This window comes from Euprymna scolopes, chromosome 25, assembly GCF_053919585.1.
Source record: "Euprymna scolopes isolate OS-2025 chromosome 25, ASM5391958v1, whole genome shotgun sequence".
Lineage (NCBI taxonomy): Eukaryota > Metazoa > Mollusca > Cephalopoda > Sepiida > Sepiolidae > Euprymna > Euprymna scolopes.
The window spans coordinates 95,230,134-95,237,633 of NC_136506.1; the positions used below are offsets into that span (position 1 = coordinate 95,230,134).

Here is a 7,500-nt window from a genome sequence, read left to right on the forward strand (position 1 = left end):
AGTGTAAAGAGGTTAATACCGAAGAGTGCTCAATACTTTCGTATAAGCTGTATCGCCTTAAGAGTAGCTTGCTGACCAAAACATACTCCTGGCTGTTTAGCAACATATTACTGCTTATTTAAAAGTAAATAAAGAGTATACCCTGCTCTACTTCAGTATTGAGCACTCTTGTATTAAACTCGTTGCACTTTATTGGCTACTTAACTTCTGAAAAACAATAACCTCAAATTATATATATATATAATCATCAATCGTGACACCTTGCACTGATGATTCCCGAAAGGATGAAACACTACTGTCTGTAGGTATTTAATAATTTAATAATAATAATAATAAATATATATATATATATTCATATATATATATTCATATATATATATATATATATATATATATATATATATATATATATGAATAAAAATAAAATAAAAATACCAGCGATGGTTGACGTTATGTGGTTTTGAAAAAAGAAAAACCCAATGAAAGGTTAGCCCCTAGTATAGGGAAAATAATAATCTAAGAATATCAAAACAGATCCTGGTTAACCGTTTTTCCTTAATCCTTAAATAATTCAACAAAATGAATAAGTTTAGAAAAAAAAGTGTACATATTTATTTAACGTATTTTTAAAAGTGTATATATAGACATTGAACAACCCAACGTTCCCATACATACACACATAGTTTCCTTCCCGATATGGGTAGGATTCTAACACTGTTTCTTTTTCATTTGGTCTATGATCGTTTCCTTTTTTTTTTTTTTTTTTTTTTTTTGCATTTTTCCTTTTAACATCCTGAAGATGTCCTCTGCAGTAGGGACGAAACGTTGATCATTTCATAAATTCATTCGGTTTTTCTTTTTTCAAAACAACACACACACACACACACACACACACACACACACACACACACACACACATATGTATATATATATATATATATAAAGATTTTCAAAACAACACACACACACACACACACATATATATATATATATATATATATATATATATATATATATATATATATATATATATATATATAAAGATTTCATTTATTCACATAAATCTAAGTATCTAAATATAAGTAAATATATTTTATATATATATTTTCAGTATTTACTAAAAAAAAAAATACTCACTACGTGAGCAGTAGTAAGCTATAACTCCCGTTTTCAAGTTTTCACAATCCAGTAATCGTTGAATTAATGATTGAATATTTGATCAAAAACGGTTGGGGATTTGCACGTGAAGTATCGACAGATATGATGTAATTTGAAAAACTGTCAGTCAAAAATACATAGCTCAATCTTGAAATCTCCCGAATGAGATCAGCGAGTCAGTACGATTAAAGGTGAGATATCTATCTACTTTTGATTGAGTCGACGGTTCACAGCGATTTGGTATAAAAACTTTCACCTATCTCGCTTGAAGATAGCCAAAAAGTAGGGGAGATATTTTATTTTATTTTTATTTTTATTTTTATTTTATTTTATTATCTTATTTTTTTATTTTATTTTATTTTTTATTTTATTTTTTATTTTATTTTATTTTATTTTATTATCTTATTTTTTATTTTATTTTATTTTTTATTTTATTTTTATTTTATTTTATTTCTCAACCAAGAGACGTAATTGTCTTATCTTTGAATAAAAAAGATTTCATTTTTAAACAAACAGCAAAAGAAAAGGTAAAAGGCGAAAAGAATTCCATTTATAAAAAAAAAAAAAAATCCTTGAGGAAAGAAGAGTCTATTTTTATTCATTGTAGGGGTGGTAGCATGTATCGGCTTAACGATAAGCAATAAGTAACGATTTACTCTGAATATTTCATTTCAAAAAAAACAAAAAAAACTTGTTTTCCCAGATTGCATAACATGTTTGCTCTATCTCTGTACAATAGATAATTGTGGAAATGCTTAACTACTGACGAGCCAGATTCTGTCTACGCATTCAGATTGAAACAATCTCTTTTCTATATATAAGTAACAACAATAGACCTAGTCACGTGATAAGCTCTGTGGCAAGAGATTAGCAGAGGAAAGACATACGCTACACTTTAAAATACACACACTAGCGGGGGAGGAGGCGCTCGGCTTTGCCCAGGCATAAAATATATTTGAATTTGTTCAGATTTCGTATATATTATTATAGAGTTGTCATTTCAAAAGTAAAAAAAAAGGTATTTGGATGGCATCAGCTAGAATCCAAATCGAAACTATCATTCAAAGCTTGTGACGTTACCACTGTACCAACGTTACACGCATATGCATTTATTAAGAATTAAGAATAAACTAGGATGAATGTACAAAATGTTTAACGATTTTTTCAATTTTGACCCATTTTTGACCCCTTAAAAACTATTTAAACCAGCTAAAGACCCATAAAAAACGGTCCGTAAAAAATGCAATTATTCGAGGCCCCTAGTGTCGCTCTGTGACTTTTGGTTTCGGAGGAGATAGAGTTTGAAAATATGGACACACACATACATATATATATATATATATACATATATATATATATATATATATATATATATATATATATATATATATATATATATATATATATATATTAGCTTTGTACCATCTGAGGAGGCAACCAGAAAAATATTTGCTGAAACGATCGTAATTGACTAAGTTAACTGTGGAAGTTTCAAAATAAAAACATATCCAGCTCGAACTTATTGAGCACTTTTTATCATATTTTTGTCACTTCTACCTCTGAGTTTATATATATATATATATATATATATATATATATATATATATATATATATATATATATATATATATATATATATATATGTATATAGCGACTCCCCCAATTCCTGAAGATATCTTCGTTAAATTAATGAAATTCGCTACTTGTATTGATCGAATTTAGTTTCAATGGCGTTATTTATAAACAACTTGATGGTGTGGCCATAGGTTCACGCCCTGGACGAGCTTTAGCAAATATGTTTTGGGGTTTCCATCGTTTACTATGTGGTTCTCAAAATTCTGATCTTTATTTTCGTTACTTTGTTTGTTGGACAAAGAAACGAAAATCCTTTGACCTCTACTGTTCCTAATATTCATAAATGACTTGTTTCGGGTGAAAATGTAATTAAAAAAAAAATAAATAAAAAATAAAAACGGTTGACAAAGAAATTAATTTTAGTCTTCCATTTTTTGGATATGCTTGTTTCTAAGACTTTTTCGCGATTTTTCACTTCCGTTTATTGTAAACTTACGTTTACAGGTCCTTATACTCGCTGGGACTCATTTTGCCCCCAAAACACGTTCAAACAAGTATCTGGACTACCCATGGGCTCCAGTCTATCCGGTATTCTTGCCATTGCTTATATGGACAAACTCGAAAGACACACCCTTAGTACCTGCTATTCTTATCTCCTTTTTACTAGATATATCGATGACATTTTAATTATCACATACTCCCGCGAAGAAGCTATTAACATTTTCCACAAATTCAATAACGCCGACCCAAACTTAAAATTTACTATAGAACACCCAGACTCTTCGGAATCCCTTTCTCTACTTGATTTTAAAATACAAATAAAAAAAATGGTGCCATATGCACTGAATTCTACAGAAACCCCGCCAGCAAACGCCTCTTCGTACATTTCAAATCTGCGCTACCTCTCAAGGACAAACTAAACTACGCACATGCCGAAATCTCACGCATACAAGACAAATGCACTAACATCTCCGACAAACATACACACACTAACAATTTCCTACAGACCCTCTCACTAAACGGCTACCCTAATACGATCCTATCCTCACTTAAAAAGAAAAAACGCAACACCCGACCCTTCTCTAACAATTGTTTTCTAAAACTACCCTTCCTCAGTGACAAAATCTCATCTTCAATCCGAAAAGCCATCCGCAGCGAGGGGCTCAACATTCAACTCATCCACACTGGATCTACTTTAAGACAACAGCTCAACCGAAAACATCCATCGCATACACCTTCCCCTTGTTCACTCTCTAATTGCCCAATATCACACACAGGTTTATGCTTTAAGAACCACGTTGTTTACGACCTACAATGCGCTAAATGCAGTGCATCTTACATCGGAAGCACTACCAGATTGCTTCATCACCGCATTAAAGAGCACTTAAACACTACTGCTTCATCGTTCTATAAACATATTCGCACTTGCATTAATTCAGAACCAGATTTTCACATCAACATTCTTGCTTCTTCAAGAAACGTAGGTCAACTTCGTATCCTCGAATCTTTAATTATTTCAAAAAATACTCCCACACTAAACAATAGACTGGAATTGAGCTCCGCTTTTATAATATAAGTTAAAAACATGAGAAAAACAATAATTAAAAAAAAAAAACCTTGCTTGAATAGTCATCTCCCTTGATTCACAAACGCAACAAGTATTTCAAACATCAACTGATTTATTTTAACGTTCTCCTAACGTCATTTTTTGTTCTATATTTCGCGGTATCACGTGGCAAACTCGGCGGCTACTTTTCCAATTTTGAACACTCTTCCGCTGTCTTCTCTTAAAAATGGACTAATAAGTCTGAAATATATTGAGATTTATATCACCATTGAATACAACAGAAAAAAAAATTACTGTTGTTTAGAGTTAAAATTTGTGTGAAAAAGAAAAAACAAACAACAAAAAAAAGAACTTTATTTCTTTTGTTTGCATTTAATTTTACTCTATAAAAAAAAAAAAAATCTCGCATTGTTCTTGGCTTTTAATTTTACCTTATATATATATACTAACTAGCGTACGGCATAATCACGTTAGCACGTCGGTTCTCGTCAGATCATTGAAGTTAAGCAACGTTGACCCTCTCTCTCTCTCTCTCTCTCTCTCTCTCTCTCTCTCTCTCTCTATATATATATATATATATATATATATATATATATATATATATATATATATATATATATATATATATATATATATATATATATATATATATATATATACCTGAATAGTGCAAGGATTATGAGATATGCCCTATATATATGTATGTACGGCATAACCCTGTTGACACACCGGTTCTCGTCAGATCACCAAAGTTAAGCAACGTTGAGCCTGGTTAGTACCAGATGGGTGACCATTTGGGAATTCTAGGCGCTGTATGTGCTTTCCGCTTATCTCTGCATTGCTTCCAGTCGTTTTTAACCTCCACTTGTCACTGATATTTAACAATGTCGATGCAGGAGAAGTGTGGTTGGAGATTGTGCAACTCTTGCCACAAAAATTTCACGAGCAGGCACCCTTACAGTGAGTATCCATAGTTTGTCAAGACTGAAGGAAGCCTTTTTTATATACTAACAGGCCGCCCTGCGTTGCGCGGTCGTAATATACGCATAAATATTATATTTCAATGCTGCAGAAACAGAGACATGTGCATACGAGTATATGTTATTTTTTTCTAAACAGTTTACTTCTTGTAAGTAAAAAAATATTCTCCCTTTCAGCCCTGTTCAGACCTCCATCATTAGGAACACTCACGGTTGCAACTTTCTCTGACTTATTCCATATAACTATGTCAGGTTTCACAGCAGCATTTTCAAGGTAGGTAGCTGTAGGGATTACATGGTCGTAATGTATGGTATATAAGTCATTAATCATGTTGACACACCGGTTCCCGCTGGATCACCGAAGTTAAGCAACGTTGAGCCTGGTCAGTACTAAATGGGTGACCATTTGGGACTTCCAGGTGCTGTATATGCCTTCTGCTTATCTCGGCATTGTTTCCAGTTGTCCTGGTTTTCTCCTTGCTACTGTACCCAAACAGTGTCGATTCAGGAGAGGTGTGGTTAGGGATTGCGCGACCCTTGCCTCATAATTACACGTGCAGCTGCCCCTACAGGGGTATCCTTTGTCTTTCGAGACTGAACGGAGGCATCGATCGATATGTCATTTACAGTGTGGCCAGTGTGGGAATCAGATTACCCACATTGGCTTTGGTGAGGGAGAATAAATACAATAGATATAAAAGTCACCTCCAAAATATACAAAAACCCAGAAGCCAAAGCGAAGTTTCCGTGTTCGACATTATTATTATTATTTGTATTTTTTTTAAACTCACCTACATTTTGGTGCAGGGTGAATATGTCGGTGAATCTAAATAAAGTCTTTCCTCTATCTTCGCTATATTAAGGCCTGCGTAGCGCTTTCTGAAGACTCTTGTTGTTTTTGCATACCAGCAACTTATCTCATTGTAAAAAAAAAAAAAAAAAAAAAAAACATTGCATTAATGAAATCTCAGGAGAGATGATGATGCCTTTCTGTTTGTATTTGCTTTTTAGTGAAAGGGGAAGTAAGGTTGCTTTCAAGATGTCCTGCGTCATAAATGTGGTATTTTTGTTGACGGTAATGACTGTAACTAAGAGTAGGATAGACGAAGTAGGATAGACAGTATGACAAGGCAGGAAGCCACTTGACGTAAGATGTTAAGAAAAATACTACTTCAAGGTCAAAAACTAACCTACGGTAAGTGTTAGATGGAACAGATTCTGACTCAGAAAATATCAATGTTTCCCCCTTTTTCAGAAACATTGTTCGTGGAATGTGAGGACTAAAGACAAAATAAAGGATCGAGAGTTACGAGGCTGCCTCATTGTAGAAAATATTGTATAAATGAAATCTTGGGGGAACTGGTGATGCTTTAAAAAAAATGGCGTTTTCGCCTTTCTGTTTATATATATATATATATATATATATATATATATATATATATATATATACTAGCCGGGGCATTGGCCGGGTGTTTGTAGGTGTGCATTGAGTAGAAAAAAAAGGTTGTAGTAGACAAGCAGGCTCGAACCCGTGACGCGAAGGTGGAAAAGAAAGTGGACGCGTGTGTAAGGTTGTTGGGTGAACAAAAAAAAAAAAAAAGGAAAATTGCTAGTGCAAAAAAAAAAGGTGGTAGTAAACAGGCAGGCTCGAACCTGTACCGCTCAGCTGTTGCGCCCATCGTCAAACTGGAAGTGACGTAGGTTTAAATTAAGGCTAGACAATCAAAAAGAGATGATGACTTTCGAAAATACCGGGGAAAAAAGCGACCCCTTCCCTATAGAAAAGTACCCAGTTGAGGGTGAATGAATTAATGTTTTTGGCCAATTTTTCGTTATTTGTCATCCAAAGGGTCGATCTTTAAAATGATACCGATCTCGTGAAAATCCGTTGCCTCTGTCGAAAGTTTTTTGAGATATACAAATATGCATGCATACATACATTCATACATACATTTAAACAGATAGGTGAGATTTATATTAAAAACTAGCGTGGGTGCCCGGCATTGGCCGGGTGTTTGGAGGTGTGTGTTGAGAAAAAAAAAAAAAAGTGGTAGTAGGCAGACAGGCTCGAACCCATACTGCAAAGGGGGAAAAAACGTGAAAATAAAAACATGATGTCTTTGCCATTGCGCCCATCGCCAAATCGAAAGTGGCGAAGGCTTAAATTAAGCCTAGTCAATTGAAAAGAGGCGATGACTTTCGAAAATATCGGCGGGAAAA

At 33.6% G+C, this 7,500-nt stretch overlaps 1 protein-coding gene and 1 pseudogene across 6 annotated transcripts in view; both read left to right on the forward strand.

Annotated features, from left to right (window-relative positions):
• The window catches only part of LOC145247526 (uncharacterized), a 225,468-nt gene that overhangs the window by 50,841 nt on the left and 167,127 nt on the right, over positions 1–7,500 (forward strand). The window lies entirely within an intron of this gene.
• Positions 5,003–5,119, forward strand: LOC145247576 (5S ribosomal RNA; annotated as a pseudogene).